This window comes from Plutella xylostella, chromosome 18 (genome assembly GCF_932276165.1).
Source record: "Plutella xylostella chromosome 18, ilPluXylo3.1, whole genome shotgun sequence".
Classification (NCBI taxonomy): domain Eukaryota; kingdom Metazoa; phylum Arthropoda; class Insecta; order Lepidoptera; family Plutellidae; genus Plutella; species Plutella xylostella.
Window position 1 is genome coordinate 1,076,339 of NC_063998.1, and position 22,128 is coordinate 1,098,466.

General features: G+C 35.6%; 1 protein-coding gene across 1 annotated transcript in view; it reads right to left on the reverse strand.

Moving 5' to 3' along the window:
* The window catches only part of LOC105386401 (connectin), a 190,816-nt gene that overhangs the window by 81,335 nt on the left and 87,353 nt on the right, over positions 1-22,128 (reverse strand). The window lies entirely within an intron of this gene.

Sequence of the window (22,128 nt, forward strand, 5' to 3'; positions counted from 1 at the left end):
TAATCAAACATAAAATACATTTAGGTTACAAATGAATAGCGCGTCAGAAACCTGTTAGGGTTTATATGCGCACTATGGTTCCTCGACTGAAATATATACATAAATATAGTGCTACAATCAATAGGTAGGTACAATTAATTTCAATTTTATCTTGCGAATAAAAGTTACTAGACATAAAAAACTTATTAATATTACGTGGGTACATGCAAAATCTTTATTTCTCTGGTCATTACGAGGTGAGCAAAGCATTGGTATGCGTACAGTTGCGATCTATCTTTTATTATACAATAAAGGCTCACAAAGAGATATGATAAAAGTAACTCAACAAGATAACCAAGATACAGGATGATACATTTTTAGCATGTAAAACAATGTTTAATCTTGTATGATATGTATGTTTAATGTTTTATTGATGAGAAAAAAGTTTTTTTTTAAGTTTCTTTTAAGTTCATGTTGTTAATCCCATTTCTTATATCAGTTGGAATTTGATTTATTAATTTTGGTATTAAATATTTTGTTGTGCGTTTCCCGTAGAAGTTCGTAATTGGTGGTAATATAAGTTTTTTATTTGTTATTTTTCTAGTTGAGATGGGATGGGACACTGTTTGTTGGAGATCCAAGTTGAAGAAGTTCTCTTTAAGCAGGGAATAGTGTACATTACTATGAACTGGTAAAACTTTACAATGTTGAAATAAACCTTCAGTATCATCTTTGAATTGTTCTTTTATTTTTGGGGGTACCAGCATTTTAAGTATGCGTAGTTGTAATGCATAAATTCTGTCAAGATAAGTATTAAAGGTTCTTCCGTAGCTACATGATTAGTGATTCTGCGAGCGATTTATAAATGTTTAATCTAATTGTGTACGGTATCTTGCTCTTAATTACACCTAGTCTTCCCATGATGCATCGGAGATAGAACCTAAAAATATGATTTATTTGGTTTTAGTTCCACAGTATTAAAAACAAATATAAACGCACAATTCGGTTTATTTTCATTCGTTTCGATCGGAAATCACAGTTAAAATAAAATAAATATAAATAATTAATTAATGCAGCTAATAATGCTAATATAGCACTTTAAGAAAATATTTCTACACCAGAATATAACTAAGTTCCTAAGCTAGTAAGTAGGTATATTTTAAACCTTACCGCCTGATATTAAAGGCGATAAATCCACGCTAGCACAGTTGAACTAACATTTCAACTACAGTTAGATCCGCCCCGGTGCTCTCGTGCTAGCTCCGTTTTAACAAAGAAAATAGTTACTCAACATTATGCTTTGTAATTTTCATAATACCATGCAATTCAACTTTTGAATTTCTGGACGAAATCTCTGAACGCCTTAACGTGTTATTCGAATTCTTATTACCTAGTTAGAAATTTAGTAATAAGTATAGAAAAATATAATATTGTATCACTACTATTCACTTAGGTGCTTAATATATGTCTAAGTATGAATCACAACAGTCAACTTAATGCGGTAATCAGAAGTAGGTAAGTCGTTTCGAATTTGTTTTCTAACGAGTAGGTATGTATTCAGTGGTATATTTTATGATACCACCGAACCTATGTACTTATAACAGAAATACAACTCAAAGATCCTACAAGAATACCTAAACTCTCTATGAAAAACTTTGCTATAAATCCAACTTAACGCTCGCCTCGAACCCCGCATAAATGCGCTCTCTCATAAGTCAATTATGACGTCACAGGCACGCGTGCATTCAGAGCGATGCACAGCGAACTTCTGAACGTTCTCTTCAATAGTCGTTTATCTCTACTATTAGTATAACTAGTTTTCGAACGCGTCCCGCGAGTGCAAACTTTCCCGGCTCTATAACGTTAATTAAGTTATTCCAATATTGAATTTCGAAGTGGGCGCGCGGCTGTCGAAAAACGGTGACTGGCCGCCGGGAAATTGATAGGTTTATTTTTTTTTACAGGTGAAAAATGCGAGCAAAAAGGTTGTAAACTTCTTTGTAGTGAAAAAATACTTTAAAATTGTGTGTTTATGTAATTTAGGCCTTCGTTTTTACTTGGTATATTTACCTATGTACATACGTTAAATGTAGCATCTATACATACATTAAACGTGGTGTTAGGAAAGGAGTGATAGGATAATGAACCAAAAGGATTTTTACATGGGTAGATATTCTAAACAACGTTGCTCGACGTTTTCATGTTTTTAAAGATACAATCTTTAAAAAAATAAGTGAAAATTAAAAGATTATCATAATTTTACTCACCGTAATATCTCATAAATACACTGACGAGCAATGAAACAGTTCTATGACATATGAAACGGCAATGACAGTAGGTGGATCAGTTACATGGCTCGCGAGCGTAGAAGCTAGTTTTAAAAATATGTCCATTGCAAAGTTGGTCTGAAGCATGATCACAGGATTCGATACTATTTTTGAAACTATACAAAGATATGGAAAAAGAACAGTATTGTATACTGTCACTGTCAAAATGTAAGGCAAATTTGTCAGTTCCAAAAGTAACATTTGTTTTTTCCATATGTTTGTGTAGATTCGAAAATAGTATCGAATCCTGTGATCGCTGCACTGTTCACATCTGTGTATGATTGACACTATCCTCATTATTTCATATCACGTCCCAATTAATGTTGGCTATAAACCATCAATACTGTATGAGTCAAATGTATCATAATATATACCTGCGGACTGAGCTTCTGGAAATCCAATTATTAGAATTAATTAATGTGCAAAAACATCATATTTTGAATCAGTTTAGTGATTTCGTTTAACAACTTTAGAGAACAAATTAATAGCTTCTTCTTACTCTATTTGAATAATGCATATTAATGTTAACATTTATAAATACAACTATAATTGAAAATGGTCCGTGATAACAAAAAGAAAACAGCAACTTCTAAGCCAATATTATAAAGACCGCATAAATAAAATTTATAATTTTATGCAGGGTGATACAAAAGGACTGAAACTGTAATCAGAAAGAAGGTGACTCAGGGAGTCATTCTGATCAACTTCAGTCGTAATTAGAAAATTTGTGAAAATTTTATTCTGATTCTCAGTAGAAACTTTGTTGGTCACGTGATTTTCCAATCTAGAAAAGCAATTATTTTTCCGAATATCTAAAACTCGCAGAAAAAAATTGTACAGGATGACGCCCAGAGTCACCCCCTTTCGGCTTACCCATTTTGCAACACCCTGTATTATGTACCTATACTTAGGTACCACGCCGCATAATCTCATAGAAGTGCAAAACCGCAGAGCTCTTTTTTCATAAAACATAAAACATTTTCACAGACAAATCTGCAATCCCTCTCTAATCCCCCTTTGTTGGCTGAAACTTTAGAAGATTACGTTCTAAAAGCATTTCCCGGACCGAGGTGTTAGGTGCGCGCGGCGGCCGGGCGCGTGGCTGGCACTGGGGTTCCGTACTTATTTATTTACGAATACTAAAAAAACACACACAAAAACACGCACTCACGCCTTGTACTAATGTACTCCCTTGCGGGGTAGGCAGAGGTGCATTGCTGCACCCACTTTTCGCCAGAGTGTTATGTTAGTCCCAATGTAATAGGGGGCGGGCCTATTGCCATTTTACGGGCACATCCAAGACCCGAGAACAAATATCTGTGTTTAAACAAATATCTGCTCCAGCCGGGAATCGAACCCGGGACCATCGGCTCAGTAGTCAGGGTCACTAACCACTACGCCATTCAGTACTTATTTATTTACTAATACTATAAATTTAATATACACTCACGAGCAATGAAAATGTTCCAGTGAGACCCTCAATTACTCCTAAACGGACAAGGCTAGCTTAATGACGCCGTCTGCAATAAGCAAGGAATATTACTTATAGTATTTTTCGAGTACCATGGCAAACCTATATGTATTTATCAGAAACGAAGCACATGTATAATGATTACATGAAAAAGATCCAGTGACATATAGGACGACAATGGTAGGTAGAACTTTTTCATTGCTTCACCAGTGTATTATGTGAAACAGCTTTTAAAGGGCAAATACGGAGAAAGGTGATTACCAGCGCCAATCGCACTTTGTATGAAACAGCGATCTTTATGTACATACGCCCTTAATGAGATATTTAAAACTGCATTCAGGAGATGATACTTTTACTTTGTTTAGCTTCATAATGTTTACTCCACAGATTTATGAACGCATATTATTATAAAATTTATACTTAACACGTTAAATTAATAGCTTTCTTTTATTTTGTCTACAGCTGGCTTCCAAACAGAACAACACCGTTGGTAAGTTTTCATTTATTTATTTACGGGACCCTAAATACCTTAACAGATTAGCGATCCATTTTAGTAAAAGCGATACACACCGCCCGGCACCCTGTATGTATCCGTAGGACAATATAGTAGGTGTTGGTTAGTGAAAGTTTGCACCACAAACTCTTGGTAATCATGATAATCTGTAGGTCGGCTGGTGGAAAATGCTTTTAGCATTAAGTCCACCTTTTGTACACTTATATGTTTTTAAATTGTATTTTTATGTATTTGAGTTTTAACACAACTGATGTGTTTTTTTTTCAATTAGCGACGCTAGATAGTAGATGGCTTCTCTCATTGCCTTATTTTATCTCTGCATTTCACTTTAGAGGATTTAATTTCATTCAGACAGTATTTCATTGAACATTCTTACTACATCAACAACAATCATCAACAAAATTTGTTTTACATATATATGTAGTGTCCCACTACTGCTACTGAGAAAATATCTTACTATTTAAGTAAGTAACATAAGAATACAGCTTCACATCCAGGTTTTTATTAACAACGTGAGAACACCTTACAGAAATGTACCCAGTGAACCTTGTACTTCCCCCTATTTACCGCCAGTTGCTACAGACATTTTAAGTAAGACCCACTAAAGTTTTACTCAAAAACGTCTGACCTTATTTCAAGTTCTTTTTCAGCCGTTTTCAATTTACCACTTGCGGTATTAGAAAAACTTTGTGAGTGCTCGGAATAGATGGTTGCAAGTTTGACACTTTAAGCACATCTTCTCTTCGTTTTAAGTAGAGTTCCGAAAACGTTGTGTCTTAGCCGAAAAGTGTCCTCTAGAGTCTCAAGTATTAAGCCGAAATATTTACGAGAACGAAATTCCGAAGAACGAAAACGAAATTTCACCGTAGGCATTCTGCTTTCAGACACAGTGCAGCATTGAAACTATTTAGAATATGAATATAACACCTTACATAATTTATATTCGTCTCCTACCTAATTTCATTCAATGCTATTGGGTTGATCTCTTTTTTGACCAGTATCCCTGAAATTTTATATGAAAATAAGCCTTCAAGACATAGGCCTCATTAAGGAGCATCATCAAACTCTATTCCTAAAAAAAATATCAACTTAAAGTCAAACGTGACACAAGGTTTCTAGAATGCGGTTGCTGGTTCCACTTATACTAACACCCCAGAATATAGCCGAAAGTAAATGCAAGTATGTGGCCTCTATTTCTACGTACTTTTAAATAAACTTTACTTTTATCGACAGAATCAGGTGTCCCGGTGTCAAACCCTCCGTCCCAAAAACCCGGGATTATAAAGACGTCCCGGGAGTGTTTTACAGTTTTCTGGTGCTAAAAAGTTATGCTAAAAATGTTGAGTAGCTTTAAGTGATTTTGTTCAAGTTTCTGAAATAATTATGATACTAATACACAAAAGTAACCACTGGACCTCTGCACCACCTTATACTTTATTTTGCCTGTATAAAAAGTAAAGTGCAGCCACTATAATTAAAAAAATAATTGTACCAATCACAAAATTTAATACAATAACAATTGTATTATACCTACCTAGTAAGATAATACGAGATAATCTTATAATACTTTCCCAGAATTGGGTATCAGATACTCGTACTGCATTTTTGCATCGGGAAAAGTACCGCAGCTTTAAATATAAAAATGATATAAATATTCAGTATTTAGGTTACGAATACACCTAGATGTCCGGATGGCGTAGTGGTTAGTGACCCTGACTAATGAACCAAAGTTCCCGGGTTCCCAGCTGGGGCAGATATTTGTTTAAACACAGATATTTGTTCTCGGGTCTTGGATGTGCCCGTAAAATGGCAATATGCCCGCCCCCTATTACATTGGAACTAATATAACACTGGCGAAAAGTGGGTGCAGCAACGCACCTCTGCCTACCCCACAATGGAGTACATTAGTACAAGGTGAGTGTTTATATATTTAGAATAAACCTAAGTGTAATTTTTTGTCTTTCTGTTTTAAAAGTATGGTGTCCGTTTGTGTGTCAATTACGAAGGAAATGTCTGAAGAGACATATTCTTCAAAAATTATTTTCAAATGCATTTATCATTGCTCGTAAGTGTATAATGTTTGTGTTGATTTATTTATTATTTATAAGGTTATGATTTTGTTGTAATACTTGTTAAGTTTAGATCATATTATCTTCCTAAGGAGGGTTATCTCTAATGATGAGATGCGATGATAGTCACGTCTATTGAATACGTGATGGAATTTAATGCTATCACCACACCAGCATGTCATGTAGTATACATTTACATTGCACCTTTATAGAAAAGCAACGTTTAATGAAAGACTACATCTAATAACTGCGTAGGCATTGCCTTTTCAGGGCAATAAAAGGGCTGTAACGGATTACCATACAAATAAAGGTGCTTTTTTCAGTTACCCAGTAATATTAATGGCTAAGTCCAATAATAGCGGCGATGGCACAGAATAGGTACTCATTGAATCAGAGAGCATGTATTGTATACAGGCTGTTGCAAGAATTTCAAAATTCGCGAAAAAAAAGTCATTCTCCATAGTAAAAAGTCACGTGACCAACATAGTTTCTATAAATTCTGATTTCAGTTTCGGGCTTAGATATACCATGCTGCACATGTAGGTTTCGACTTAGTATACCCTTTTTGCAAATACAACATAGGGTGGAACTTTTTCAGTGAACATTTAGAAGGTATATAGAACGGTGTGAAAATGGTTTAGCTTTCAATGAGGGAACGACATAGAAGTTTTTAAAAACAGTTTCATACTAATAATGTTTCACAAAAATTTTGAAACAAATCAGCTGTTTAATTTTCAAATTGATCGGTCCCTATCCGGTATATAGAAGAGTTACCGATATTGATAAAATCCCGCCCTGTATAATGCTATGACCAAATATTTATTATGCTAAATTAATGCATTTTAGATACCGTTCCGTCCTTTGTTGGCTTTGATTAAGTGATATTAGTTAGAAGTACGTGAGTTATTGTTATTGCACTCTATCACATTTGCTAATGGGACTTATTTATAGGTATGTACAAAATAATAGGTATAAATCTATGGAAGTAGAAAAAAAGACAAAAGGAATCTCGCTAACTAAAAGTGAGGCACCCAAAGTAAGTCGATTTCATTGTTGAGACGAGCCCGGCACACACATATTCACACTCAAAGTAAGTCAGTCTGCCGCCGCGCGCCAATCACGTAGCACCTACGCACCCAAACACTCTCATGTCGCCACCATTGCTGTGCCTCATTTTATAGTTTGCGAGATTCCTTCCGTCTTTTTTTTACTCCCATGTATAAATCCTTAAAGACCTTTTCTTAGTCTAAGGCGCACCGCTCACTGCTTATATGGATAACAACATTTTTTTTTCAATAATACCTAGCTATATACCTAATTTTACTTTCGAGTCGTCTACTTATAAAATTACATGGTATATTGACCACACACCACTTACTTTAAAGTGCATGTGATTTTCTATTTTACCTTTAATTGACGAATGCATAAAAAATTTAGAAGCAATTGTACAAATTGCAGTGTTGTTGACTCGAATAATAGGCTTGTTACTCGACTTTAACAAACACTGCAACCAGTTTGAATTCGATGCATGATTTTAAATAAATAAAACTTAATTATACTATTTAATTTTATTTCACTTAATAAACATGTTTGTCATAAGTTTGAGTTGAAATGGTCTGTCATTTTATGCTTTTAAGTATAGACAGAGCTTCAATTAAACTTTGCTTTAACTACGTACAAATATACACGTTTTAAACACACAAATTATCATCAAAACAATTTAATAACACGTTTTGCGTGAAAACAAAATACAATAACGAACCATAAGTACCAAAGAACCAGGCCAAAGTGTCGATAAAACAAGCATTTCACATGTATGCGAATGCCATTATAAGCTTTATGAACATTTTCGACATCACCCAAAATGGCCTGTTGATGTAAATGTGTTCATTTTATGTAACGTTCATGCGCGGTTCGGTTTAAATGTAACACCCTGTATGTGCCGTGAATCTTACTGTAACTGGTGTAAGCTTTTTTAATGTATGTATGCAGGTATAAATATTTTGGGTAGGTTGTAGAGTTGTATAGTCCTCTATCCACGTTAACCTATCGATCATTGAAGGAATCAAGATTGAAATGATTGATAATAAGTTATATAATAATGTTGATTCTGAAGGCAGAAATTCTAATTTTAACGCTGTCAAACTAAAAAAATTGCTAGCATAAAATGACATTTACGGAAACAATCATAGAGACGAATTTTAAACAAAGAAATTAAGGTTTTGACATCGCTAAATTTAAAATTTCTGCCTTCAGAATCGATATCATTGTCAGTACAAGTCTGCATGTTTGTAAAAGGCTTTCTTTTTAAGTTGAAGAAAAAAATCAATTATTGTCGTTTTAGAAAACAAAGAACATCTATTAAACTCATTTATTTTTGAACATTGTACCTTATTTAGGTAAATAACCTAGGCACGAGGCATATATTTATTTATATACTCTTGATACAAGGAAATAGACGCTTTTAATGGGGATGAATACATTTCATTTGCTTCCTCAGTCGTATTCATTGAAAGAAGTCACAGCAATCTTAAGTAATAAGTTTATTTAGGCTACGACTCATTTTCTGATGTAACATTTTTGGGAGTTCTTCAGCTAATTTATTATGAAGGTCCTCAAATGCTAAGAATAACAATATACGAACAAGATGTTATACTGCCCCATACAAAAATAATGCAAAAAAACTGTTACCATTTTGTTCACTGTCAAACCGTTTTAAGTTCAACCTAATTCACACACACACACGCACTCACGCCTTGTACTAAATGTACTCCCTTGCGGGGTAGGCAGAGGTGCATTGCTGCACCCACTTTTCGCCAGAGTGTTATGTTAGTCCCAATGTAATAGGGGGCGGGCCTATTGCTATTTTACGGGCACATCCAAGACCTGAGAACAAATATCTGTGTTTAAACAAATATCTGCCCCAGCCGGGAATCGAACCCGGGACCATCGGCTCAGTAGTCAGGGTCACTAACCACTACGCCATTCGGTCGTCGGCCTAATTCATTCTATTTTGACAATATATATATATTTTTGTTTAATTTAATTATTACTTAAGTTCTTACTTCTTACTTAGCTGTTTTTGAAAGTGAACTTTTTTTTTGCTGTGTGTCAAATAAATGATTTCTATTCTATTCTATTCTATTCTAATGAATGAATTAAGTCACAAATCTTCTAACCGAACTAATTCAAAATAAGAGCTCATTGGTAGAAGTAGGGTGTTATTTGTCGAGACGTTTTTTATGCACCGACACTCCATCCTGTGTATATTGTTAATCTAAGAGGTCCTCAAACGTCACGATGTTAAAATTGGGTACGTTTATTTCCGGCAGGTTTTTTCGTCTTTCATCTTGCGTAAGTTAGTTATTAAAATGTGGAGATGTATGTTTTGACTTGATGTTGACTGCTGCCGTTTCAAGTAGGTAATAATGTAAGATACTTACGTAAGTAATAATGTTTTTCTAAAAATACTCATATATAAACATCCCACTTGTGACAAAAATAATGTAGGTACAGTCAGCTGCATAAGTAGCTATACACTTTCGAACCTTGTCAATCTAACAAACCGCCTATCTATTCATTGAAGCATTGACGGTTCGTCAGTTTGACAAGGTACAGAAATGTAAATGGAAACAACTTTTGCAGCTGACCGTACCTATGTAGAATTTTAGTTCCTTTAATTCAATTTATAAATAAAGTTTTGTATTGACAAGAAAAGGAGCATAATATAGAGGGACTGAAATAACGTACAAACTTTAATCCGGCCGGATCCGGTAAGTATCGTTCCTTAAACAAATATCTGCCCCGGCCGGGAATCGAACCCGGGACCCTTAGCACAGCAGTGAGAGTCACTAACCACTGCGCTATCGTCATCAGTATTAAACGCTCTCAAAAAGAGAATTAAGTATAGCGAGACGGACTCAGCTGCACCACAGAACTAGCTTATAAACCCTGTGGTAGGTTTAGCTTATGTACTGTTACCTACAGGTACAGCTGGTAGTAAAAGTGGTTAAAAACATCACTATTTTAAGAGATAATATTTCATACAACTGCTTTCCAGCTATCAACAGTTGGCTGGAAGAAATAGCTTCTTGGCAATGAGTCAGCCTTTGTAAGGAAATTTAGTACCTATGTTTTACAAATTCTTTGGAGAAAGAATTTGTAAAACATAGGTACTAAATTTCAAAGCAAAAATGGAGTGTTTTTGTATATAAATAAATAAGAAATTAAATCAATAAATCATTGTCATGAAATTCAAATACATTGAATCAGGTTCTGGAAAGAAGAAACTAGAATCAATTTTTAGAATTAAAATTCATAATGTGTGTAAATTATTATTAAGTAGAAAAATATTAAAAAGTGTCATAAACACTATAGTATTGAAGGAGGAGCGTTTTATTTTCAATTACCCCTACTAGGTTTACAAAAATCTTATTTCCAAGTGCAACTATCTGGATGTAAACTCGACATTTTACGTGTATATTTTTTAAGAAAATAATCTGTTTCATTGCTGTCACTACCAGCCGGCCATATTTAATAACCGTGCAAGCCGGGCTCCTATTATGATTGTTAGTTTTATAAAAATGCTGCAATCTCAGCCCGGGCCGCGGCTTGGGGACCTATTATGTTGTCGCATGGGCTTATGGAGGGCTGGGTGGTTTAGTGGTTAGTGACTCTGACTGCTGAGCCGAGGGTTCCGGGATCGATCCCCGGCCGGGCTAGATATTTGTTTATTAAGGGCTGATTTTTCAATGGTTGTTTGGGGAATAATTCTGATGGTGTCGCGTCTGACTATTTGTAATAGACAGTGACAGCTACATATTTATTCGTCAAATAGCGTTTATCTGACTATTGTAAAATCAGCCTTAAGACAGATATAAATATATATATCTCGAAGTTTTCCTAAATTCTTTTAAAGTACCTACAGATTTCATAAAATTTGTGTTTGATCTGAATAAATTCTTTTTATTAAGTTTCTGTCTTTATCATAGCTACTATTTAGTTATAAGTGCAACTATGTATATCTGTCATTGTGATTTGTTGTGTATGTAAGAAAGTGGACCAAATAAACGCTTTACCTATCTATCTATCCATCTATTATAAAAAGGTCAAATTCATCAAAACCTCTTCCGAGTGCAGGTTTTGGGTAAATGGAGTAAATACGAGGAGTACATTTTGTACAATTTAATTAATGCAAAGTTTAAGCTTGTTCATTTTCACGAATCTCCACATTTGAAACAGTGGCTCAGTTTAATTAAAAGTTATTGTTCGAAATAATTATTTAACATTGTGTCAGAATAATAATGAATTAACCCTTTTCATTTTCAAGTCACTAAAAAACTCTTTTTGTGAATTCATGCATCAACCAGATTAAAATTATTTTTACTGAAAGAAGCAATTAACAAAATTTAATGTGTATGATAAAATAGATCCAATATAACATTAATAATTGTAATGATCAGTCCTCCAAACTTATATAGAGACTTAACTAATCAGGTACTAGGAACACATAGCATTTACGAAGTAAATTTCTGCCAGCATACACCTGTAGGGCGATCACGAAAAACAGAGCTAACGTATAGAATCGAATGCTAGTACGACTATTCGAAAGTGCTGTCAACCTGTCAACAAAAATATGGCGGTGTATAGATTTCCGAAAGTTTGACAGCTATCATTCCATAGGTCATTCTCAGAATAATATTATGTACTCTGTGGTCATTCTATTCGAAAGGTAAAAAGTATTCGAAAGTGCTGTCAATTTGACAATAGTCGCACTCGCATTCGATTCTATACGTTAGCTCTTTTTTTCGTGATCGCCCTACTGCATGGTTACTCTATACTAACGTAAAACGGACAAACTAGCGCTGTCACGCAATCAGCACGTTTCATACAACGAGATTACTTCGCAGTTCGCGCAGCAGCATTCCGAAACTTAGTTTTTCGTCATATAGAGTAACCCCATGTAGTATACAGCTGGCGGTGTGTGCTGGCTCGGAGCTAAGGGGGCGTAATCGGGGTTTGATGTCACAAAGGGACTGACTGCAACTTAACAGGAGGGCCTCAACCATACTGCACTTAGCTGATGCCACAGGTACCGTAGCAGATGGATCAGTTTGTTTTGCTGATTAATTTACTGGCTTATAAAGTTTAGTGTGGTATGAATGGTATTATTTTTTACCGACTTCAAAATAAGGAGGAGGTTCTCAATTCGTCGAGATCTTTTTTTAATTGATGAACTGACATCGATCTATTAACATCATTCGGGAAAATTTTGGTAATGGCAGTCCGAAAACAAAGTACCTATCTATGTTTAAACAAATCTATCCCACCGGGAATCAAACCAGGAACTTCGGCGCTTTAGTCACTTTACTCGCCAGAGTTTACTATTTTCAGTGAAATATGTATAAATTATTCTGTGCCCTCTCTGGGGGTATCTAAAACAGTTTTGCTGTAAAGCCGTCGATGGCCTCTTAACTTCTACAACTTCAATTGCTGTTTTCTGTTGAATCTAGAAAGAAGTTTGTTTATAGTGATTGGTGTAAGTTACTTATTTATAGTTTACCTTCCTACAATCTAAGTTCCTTGTACTGAAGTTAGTTGGTCGAGTTTGTAGGTTTCAATTCATAAGTTTCATATTAGGTAATCTAAGCTACAGGTCGCACAACTGTACTTTAGCACCGAGCAGTATTGATTATCACGTCAAAATTGACATAATGTGTATGGGTCTGACAGATAAGATAATCTGTCACTCGGCGGTGGAAAGGCAGCTGGTCAACAAAATTTTTTAAATACAAAACTTTCAATCTCACCAATAGCTGCTTCAAAACAACATTAAAAACATGCTCTTTAAAATCTCTAACCAACTTCAAGTGGAATCTGCGGACCTCACATACACAAGACTCACATAAAAACTCAGCAAACGGGTCTCCGTACTACCTATGTTATAAACATGCAATCTCTCCGTTGAGGAGGGTTACTTTACCTTGACAATAAACGGTAGATAATAATTGTACAATATTTTATGATGGTCAATATTATGATTCTACCACCATTTCACAAAAGCCCAGGCACTGATAAGAATAAATAGAATAGAATAGAAGTCCTCGAGCACATTTTCGATGCTTATAGAGTGAGCCCCCAATATCCACAGAGTAAGTTATTACTTCGGACAAGTTGTCGGGGAGACGGTAAACGAGCAAGTTTCTAAATAAACTAATTTAGTCTGTGCGCTGCTGCTGTGGGTTTTTCAAGCTCTAGTGTGTTCCGATAGAGTTTGAGGATCGGAAACAGATTTCCGAGTTGCTGTGCAGAAACTGAGGGCTTTAAAGGACGGAAATATATATATATACATAATAATATATTTATTTTCAAATGATAATTAAGATAAGATGAAGATTAAAAATTTAATTCTTTAATCGGTTTGGTTGACATCGAATAAACAAACATCAATATATCAAAAATAAAAATAATTTACAGTTAACATACATTTACTAGTAAGTATAGGTAACCAGATACGTAGGTAACACTAAGTATATAAAAACCTTACAACAGCCGTTAGTTATTTTCGAAAGTCCTATAAATATAAAAATAAATGTCATTTAACCCCCTCAAGAACACAACGCAATTTTGGGTAAAAAATCCGAATTTTTGCTGAAATTTAATAATATATTATGTAGGGCAAAACTAAATTGCCATAAAATTGGCTAAAAATTTAAACTTATTTAAATATTTAAAGGCATTGGTTCAGCCTTCACCGATTCTCAATTTAGTATTAAATGTTATATAGTTAAGTATAATAAAACCTATATTTTTTTTCTGGAATTTTTAAGTATACTTATTTTATAAAGTAAACTTAAAAAATTACCTTTTCACAAAACAGTTATTAAAAAATAAATTATTTAAATAATTCCAAGGAACAATTTGTGGCCGATTCGCTCTTTTTGATCTCTACTAAGACTACTCTCGTATCTCTATTAAGAAACTAACAGAAAAGACAAAAAGCCACATTAAGTAGTTAAAGAATGTATGTATTTAAGTTATGTCTGAAATTCTATTAACAATTCAGTCTCATAGCTCTACAGTCCGCATCTATTTGGTGTTCCGTGTCGTAATCTGGCGAAACAAAATTGAAATTGAGTTTCTATCGTCATTTCATTTCAAACTGATCTGTTTAATCGGTCCAAATTATCCGATTTCGTAAAATGCGTTTCCGATCAGCATTTCGAAATGTGATTTCAGTTATTGGATTACATTCTCTTAGATTTTCCTACTAAATGATGATATTAACCTTAAGCGTACGACTACGACACACATATAGAGAGCAAAAATGGGATTAAACAAAAAGGAAAACACCTACCCATAGGTATATTATTTTTGTGAACCTTAATAGTACTTTAAGTATAACAGAATTTCGTATTCTGTGTTCTCATTTCAGGTTAATAACTTCTATACAACTTTAGCTCCCGTGCAAAAGGCAACAATGAAGTATTTACGAAAAGAAACAGCAGAAAGTGTGAAAGCCTACCGCAATTAGGTTGAAGTATTTCATTTACTCTACACCGGGCAGCTCTCATTTACCAAAGAATTCACCAAACCGCCATCCCTCAGGTAAACCCGACATGAACTAAATTAACGTTGTATTGCACAAACTTCATCTTACTCAGCTTGTTTCTTCACCGGTGTTATTCTCGCTTCTTGTTAATTCACTCTTAGGCCTATATTTCACCGGGACGCCATGGCGGCGCAACCAGTCGCCGGCTACCAACAAAATGTATAGAGCTGGTTGCGCCGCCATGGTGTCCCGGTGAAATATAGCCCGTAGAGCTCTATACATTTTGTTGGTAGCCGGCGACTGGTTGCGCCGCCATGGCGTCCCGGTGAAATATAGCCCTTAAAGTTACATTCGCGTCGGCAGTGATGTTCTATGCCACGCTCACATAAATTGAAAGCCTTTTGTCTAAACAAGAAGGCAATTTAACATTTTGAATTCTATTTAACCAGCTGTTAAAGGCAAGACAGGTTATGTGACTTTTATTGCGAAGGCGAAAGGGTTTATTTTAAAACAACCTAGGTCAGGATACATACGGCAGGATTTACTTTGGATTAAAATAACTAACTTGACAATTTGCCGCGCAAACTTGACGCGCGTGACATTATTTTGACGTTTAATACAAAATGGCGGCTGTTTAGAGCGGCAACGCGGTGGCAACTGGAATTAATTTCGTTTGAGTGAAGTGCGGTCGACGCGTCTCATCGTGAAATGTTTATTGTGTTGTTGTTCCGTTCACGGAATTTATTGAGAATGTTGTTTGTTTGCTTTCTTCCAATCTGGAAGGTTAGTTAAGTTACTTTTGCATGTATATTTTACGTAAGGGCTCGTTTTCGTTCTTAAAATAAATTCGATTTAGCGTTGCACAAATGTCATTTTAGAGTCAGGGTGGCTTGCACCAAACATTTATCTTTTTTTGTCGATAACTTCAAAATAAATGTAAGAGTTACATAATATTCATTTAACTGTGTAACTACATGACACGAAGACAAATAACCGGTAGGTACTTACATCAAACTCTGTCTCTGTGCTAATACGTTATACATTTTCAAGTTGTAGTTGCTCCGACTTTAGCCAATAATCATGCATTTTTCCTCCCTACCGAGATAGCCTCGTAACTAAACGCAGAACATTTTATTCTTACACAAATAAGACCGCAGCCCCCTTATCTTAAATTAACACAAATTAAACCTACAATATACGAAACAGCAAGAGGGAGGTAACGAACAAATTCTAGTACAAACCGGTCTTTGGTACTCTTGAAACGCAATGCATTGGGTCAGACTTACGTTCTCGTCAAAAAAGCTTCATTTTTTTTAAACCGTTTTCTTAATTAAAAAAGTATTATGGTACCTAATACTATTTTAGAACCTAGCACCTATCATCTATGATTTTATTTCTTTTCCGCCAGAGATTTTGGCCTTTCTTCTTATTTACTTCTAAATTATATACGTATATAGACAATGTCAGTAAAAGTGGTGCTTATAATAGCTTTAAGTTTTAACAACAGGTAAGTAGGTATTAGCTTAAAGAACATTTTTCATGAATTTTAATTATTGGAAACATGCTTATTGAAACCATTGAAACCATTGAAACCATATATTTATTGCGATTGTGGTCACAGGTGAGTTGCAGGTGTTAGACAAGTATACAATGTATAAAGTATACAAAAGATGAACAGGCACAATCTGCTTTAAACAAAGCGTACAATATCAAAATTTAAAAATCATAATATTAAAAGAAAATATAAATAAACATAAAGATGGTTACATTATTAATTTCAAATGACATTATTCTTCAAACAATAACATGCAAAAAAAAATAGCTTAAATAATTATAATGGCACAAATAAAACAAAACAAATATATTATATTATTATACATTGCATCTGGCATCAAAAAATAGTAGGAATAAAACTTAAAATTAAAACATGTCAAAATATTATTTATCATTAAAAAATTCATCTAGATTATAATAGCATTTATTTATTAACCATGTGGACAGTGCCTGTTTGAATCGTCCCACTGGTAAAGACGTAATTTCCTTTGGTAGAGCATTATAAATCTTAACAGCCATTAGATATACACTCTTGTGTGTGGTAGCATTGCGAACAAAAGGGAGATCTAATTTGTTCTTGAATCTGTCTCTTAGTCGCCGGCTATAAGATTCCGGTTTTGGATTGAAAAGGCCAGTGTTCTTTTTTATAAATAACGTTATGTCTAATATGTACAATGAACACAAAGTGAGAAGTTTTAGCTTTTTAAAATATGGTCTACATGATACGGTAGAGTCGTTTATTCCACATAATGCTCTTAAGGCTTTTTTTTGTGCTAGAAATACTAGATTTATATTAGTTGAATTGCCCCACAAAATTAATCCATAGCGCAGATTGGAGCATACATAACTATGGTAAGCCATTTTTCCTGCTTCTAGTGTGGAAATATTAACAATCCTTCTCAGGACAAACACATATTTATCAATTTTCGTGCACACCATTTGACAGTGTGCCTTCCAATTAACATGTTGGTCTAGTATTATACCCCACATCACAATATTATTATGAAAAGCACACAATAATATTGTGATGTTTTGAATGAAGAAAAGCAAGCTTGTATAGTATTATAACACATAGCGTTTCAAGAGTACGGGGTCTGACCTATTTTGTGTTTAAAGCGCTCACGCCTCAAATACAGGGGGCGCTTTCAACTGCATCCAGGCTAAAGGAGGTATGGAATTAAATTGTGCCGCCTCCTTCCCACTAGCTTATCTCGTAGAGATGCACCCAGTACTGGAATCCGTGTGTAAGCTATAATTTTGAATGCATAATTTTAAAGTGGGGTGACAACATTACAGTGTAAGGTTTTGAAACTTTTACTTTTGAAGAATGTGTTGGTACTACTCGGAAGGGCTAGTACGGAGCGCATTTAAGACGTGACAAGAGTTTTGCATCGCGCTCACTCACATCCCGCAGCCTCAAGAGCGAGCGTGACGGAGAACTCTTGTCACGTCTTAACAGCGCCCTGTGCTACAGGCCCAGGTTAGCATATAAGTAGGTATAGTAGTTATAGTTTGGTTGTATATTTAATGAGATTACTTTATAATTGTGGGATTGTTTATTTTCAATATTCTTCTTGTAAGTATATGCAAGTTTTGTTTAAATCCATTTTAAAACTTATGTCGACATCTTTACTTTACAAAAGATAATAGCGTAAGATGTCGTGTTAAAATTTTAAGAGGCATTTATCATTGTACCTAGTCTGTTTCCTGGACATCAAATTTAATCCGTCACTACTTATTCCTTATTAAATGTGAATCCGGATTCGTACCGGAGCCCCAGCGGTAGTCGGAAGGCTTTGGATACTCTAGCTTCACAAAAAACGAACCCACGAAAGCTGTCTAGCAATTGGTATGTTTAGTGTTACGAGATAGAGTTGGGTGTACGGTCAGCTGCATAAGTAGCTATACCTATACACTTTTGTATCTTGTCAAACTACCTAAATGACAAACCGTCAATGTTTGAATAGGCAGTTGGTGACTTTGACAAGGTACAAAAGTGTACAGCTACTTATCCAGCTGACTGTACGTAGAAGCGCTCAGTAACTTTTTTTTTGTAAGCTAGAGTGATGCCGCTGAGCTGCAAAATATTGCAGCGAGTTGTGTCACTGGAATTTTCCGGAATGTTGCCGGAAAATACCGGATAAGCGACGCGTCTTAAGCTAATGTCGTAGAAGTGAAGTTTTTATGACGGCGGTTTACTCTTTGAAAGGAAGTAACGGGTTGTATGTGCTCAATGTGAAGAAATATCAAAGATAAAAGTTTAAATGACGCGTGCGTAAAATACGTAGCTTGTTTATGTTTTGAACCGACAGGGAAAAATAGTACTATGCAATCGAGTTCCATATATTTATGTTACGGTTAATACCTATTATGGAAGAAATTCTATGATCCAGTCCAACTCGCATTTGGCCGGGTTAACTGTAAAATAATAAACATATTAGTTTTTCGACTTGTTATATTATAAATATCAAGTGGTTCAGTATTATAAATAACCAAGATCCGTCAACTATCTCCTTTTATATCGAACTAATCTATCTACAATCTGTGTTAGCAACCTATAATAAGAAACAAACAAGAAAAGTTTATGATTATCCACAAACAATTACATCAGTAAAGCTAAAGCATCACAAATTCTCAGAACACCAGAATTCAACATAACTTCATATTTAATTATTTCCTAAAAATAAAAAAAACAACCTTCATATTTGCAAATTAAATAAGGAACACCGGGACTTGCTCAGTGAAATTCTGAAAATAATTTGGGTTTAGGTGAAAAGTCGCGCACAAAAAGAAGAAGTGAAATACCTATTTGTAAATCCTTGACTAAGAGGGATATATTCCCTTCTCGAGTCCTGCTGTGTCTACGAAAGTTAATGTACATATGCAGACATGAATAACTTAATCAGGTTATTTAAAATTCAAAAATATTGATAACAACATATAAATTTAACGTGTCTGTGTATCTGTACTTTCAAAAGTTATGCAACTTTCACTGTTAAATATCGGGTTTTTTTAAGGTTGGTTAGGTTATTTTCTATAACCTATTTCAAAAAGAACCACCCACTGCAACTCAAAATCAATTTAACCTTCAAATACCAGGAACTTCTCTCAAACTCCTTGTTCTGAGGATAAGACGTAGCGTCTTGCATTCCGTCCTGTAGCGCCATGGATCTCGCGGGCTATTCCCAAATGCCTCACCAATTTATCTCCACGAATTCTTCGTCCAAAACGTCGTTTAGTCGCACTCTTATTTCTGGCTGGATTGCGGCTTGAGCTTGATTTAGGTTTCAATTCAATTGGGCTTACCTGACGATCGAGCGAACAGATTTTGTTGGTGGCGTTGAGTGCTGGGTGCTCAAGGATAAAATGTACGTTGAGGCTATAATTTTTCCAAGTTTGGGTTTGGTAATATCAGAAATAATAAAATAAGACTTAGATGCGTTTGTTTAATTTTATCTATGTATGTTGTATAAAGAGGAGAACTGACGGATGAGTTCGCGGTGGTCACCGGTCTAAAGCAGGGGGATGCCCTATCGCCTATGCTTTTCAACCTAGCCCTGGAGCATGTTCTCAGAGGAGTTTTAGAACTTGACTTCGGGCTACAACTCAATGGAAAGCACAAGGTGGTTGGCTATGCCGATGACCTAGCGGTGCTGGGCAAAACAGCTGAAGAGGTTCGGAAAGCTGCGAAACTCCTTGATACAGAAGCCGGAAAAATTGGTTTAAGAATAAACCGCGGAAAATCCGAATATCTCCACATGAAGCGCTACAAGGACAAGTCCGTTCGCAGACAAGACCTGCATGTTGGAGATGTGACGTACAAAGGGGTCTCCCGGTTTAAATACCTAGGTTGCACTGTCACGGATACGAACACTCGCGACGAGGAAATCGATACCCGCATCCAAAGCTTCCTGCGCTGCAGTGCCGCTTTGCATAAAGTGTTGACGTCTAGGCTTCTGAGCAGAAACACCAAACTCAGAATTTACAAAACGGTAATAAGACCGATACTGATGTACGGGTGTGAGGCCTGGACGTTAACGCAGAAAGAAGAGAGCAAACTGCTGGTGGCGGAACGGAAGGTCCTAAGGAAGATCTTTGGCCCAAGACAGAGACCCGATGGAAGCTGGAGAGTCCTGAAAAACGCCGAACTGGAAGATCTGATGGCGGGGGCTAACATAGTGGGAGAAACAAAAGCCCACAGACTTCGCTGGCTAGGCCATCTCCAGAGAATGGGAGAAGATCGTAGCGCAAAAAGAGCCTACATGGGCCGTCCGACGGGGCGCCGACCGGTGGGCCGGCCCAGGTACCGCTGGAGTGACGCGGTGGAGGCGGACCTGCGCGAGTTACAAGTCGTTGACTGGCGGGAGACTGCACTGGACCGTCAGAAGTGGCGATCTCTTGTATCGGAGGCCAAGACTCACTTTGGGTCGCTGAGCCAGCGGAGTAAGTAAGTAAGTAAGTATGTTGTATAAATGGGTTGGAAAACAATAAATGTCAAATTCACGTTAGTTGTGTTAGTTTTAATAAGGAAATATGATACGCGCTAAGGTCCCGGTTCCCAAGGGAAAACCTTTTGAGGCATTCGCCTACAAAGTTCGCGGGAAAAACTAGCTCGTTCAGAAATGCAACAACAATGCATGACGGCTACCATTTTCTTCTCCACTCACGATTAAGCCGTGTATCCTGTATAAATTATCAACAATAAACAAATAAATCTTATACATTCAAGGACATCACAGGAACATCCTGTACTTAGAGCTAGCAGACGCAGAAGCTGAGAAATATGGTAGAGAAAATGTCCCGACGACAAGAGAACGAAAAAGCCGCGGCAAACGATAAAGAGCTCTTTGAATATTGCAGCTAAATTCATTTTTAATTAACTCGATACAGAGTTGACCGACATGTCAGCTTTTTAATTTCGTCGGTAAAGCATTAAAGCGTTTTTTTACGAGTGAGTTTTCCTTGAATATTATATTAAATTTTTAATTTTCATGTTTGACATTTTATTTTTGGCCATCTTATTACTCACGGTGCTACTGAGCAAACTTGCGCCCGATCATAATGAAATTTCGGTTTGTTTACCGTGTTGTTTATTAATAAAACTGATATTGGTATGTATTTTTGCCAAGAAATATTTGGCAAGATATAATGAGACTACATATTATCTTATGGATAAATGTTATAATGTATTTAATACAATAAATAATAAAAACTTATAAAGAATTATAAGCTTTTACATTAACGTATACCTACATATTATCAAGAAATCTAGTAATTTATAGTTATATACTACACATACAATGACATACATTCCTACATATTTTATCTTATCTTTATCTTATCATAATAAATTTATCATGGCATAATAAATTAAAAACATACAAAAAAGGCGTGCAGTAAAACTCTTAACACTTTACACAGTATCTGTTGGCTAGCAACATTAATTGTCTATGATCATTATCTATGTTTTCTATATTTCATATCATTGTCTATGTTCAACTTCCTCTTCCGTTTCTGCTCTTCACACGAAAATACACGGATCAATCACAATTCCCGTTTATTATTACTCCCACGAGCTTCAAGCACCCCCAGGGCCTACAAACCAACCACATACAGTCCACTCCGCTCCATGGTCCTTCTCGGATCGAGGGGTAAGCTGGGAA